Genomic DNA, 1768 nt, shown 5'->3' with positions numbered 1-1768 from the left:
TGTTGTAACAAATCTGCAAGGCGGCTTCCCAGCAATCATTACAAGCATTGGTCTTAACTACGGAGGTACGTATCAGGCTCCCACCTACCACTAGTTAGTGTTGCAACATCTGAGAGCCCAGTTTCAAATATGGACAAGAATTAACTGGACTTCAAGCTTATATTGAGAGTAGAAGTGTAAAATTTAAGTGCCACCTTTAAAATATATCCTTAACTTAATGATATTCAAGTTTTAGAATTCTGTCTTCTAGTTACGTTTTAAAAAACCCAGAAGTACAATTTAAAATAAAACCACAGCACTTGGAGTAAACTTTAAAAAAAAATGAAGAGTAGAGAGAGGGAAACTGGATCATGACTGAAGGAACAGAACAACAACAAAGGCAGAGAATATCAGTAAGATGAAACTGGGAAAAAATCTGGCAAGCGTTTGTCATATCGTTCTGATTTAATGTATTAAAAATACAAAATGAAAATAAAATAAACACTTATGAAACTGTGACAAAATCTTTATAAAAGGTTTTCAGAAAAGGAGCTATTCATAATTCAACATTTGAAACACAGGTAAGGCGTGATATCAGATATCAAAGTCTCTCCCCCTCCCCCCCTCCCCCCGCGCTTTTGGGTCGTCCCGTTTGCTTTCTCGGTCAGGTTGCTGGTATCAATAACCACGTCACACTGTCTGGTTTGACTTCGGTGCCACCCATAGGAAGGCTTGCCATCTCTATACTGATCTCAGATCGTAGTGCCTTATGGTACAGCTTTCAGGCCTTTGAGTGTTAATCAGATCTAGTTCTTCCTTATGAGAATTTTTCAATATATGTGCAACCATAGCAAGAGGCATCCCAAGATCTATGTTCACAATATCCTTGCTGCAGGCTTCTTTCGCCAATTTGTGTACGTGGTCGTGCTTGCATATGCCAACATGAGATGGTATCTATGACTGGTACAATGATTACACAGTAACAAGTGTTGATAAATTTTCCATGGACATGACAACAGTGGTTACTGATTACTACAACACTTGGGTCTGTCCAAAGAAAACCTTCAAGAACAGCAACTCACAACGCTCCAAACAACCTAAGTGGGTCGGTGACTCTAATCCAGTTCCATAGTCCTCTTCCACAAGCAGATATGCTCCTTAGTCAATGGGCTGGAGCGTCCAAATTGAGCTCACTTCCCACAAATATTCAGGATTACCTATAGTATCCTCCGCCTTATAGCTCGGGTATCTGGTAATCCCCTTTTGCACCTATACAGGTTAAGTTTGTCACAAGGTATTCTGCCTGGCCCCTGGACACGCAGTCTAATCATCCCTATACCGAAATCAAACACTGATAAATACCGACCAATTTCATTAACCTCACGTGTATGCAAAGTTCTAGAAAGGATAATTTTGAACAGACTCAGGTACAGGTTACAAGGTAAATTATCTCACAGACTGTACGGATTCCTATCGGGACGTAGCACACAACATTGCTTTGCAGAGTACTTTTCACACTCTAATCCAGGGAATCACACTGTTTTTCTTGATCTTAAGTCAGCTTTTGACATTGCAAACAGAGAAGTTATTCTAGAACAATTAGTAACCTTTGGCATCCGGGGTAAGATATTGAACTGGATTAGAATGTATCTCTCGAACAGATCTGCAAGTGTCCTGTTCAGGGGAGTGAGAAGCTCCACTTCAGTCTTTTGAACTTGGGACACCACAGGGAGGAGTTCTCAGCCCTATGCTGTTCATTGTCCTCATGCACAAGCTGGTGGCAGATATC

Source organism: Penaeus monodon, unplaced genomic scaffold (assembly GCF_015228065.2).
Source record: "Penaeus monodon isolate SGIC_2016 unplaced genomic scaffold, NSTDA_Pmon_1 PmonScaffold_1088, whole genome shotgun sequence".
Lineage (NCBI taxonomy): Eukaryota > Metazoa > Arthropoda > Malacostraca > Decapoda > Penaeidae > Penaeus > Penaeus monodon.
The sequence above is the reverse complement of the archived record's forward strand: the minus strand, read 5'-3'. Positions refer to the sequence as shown.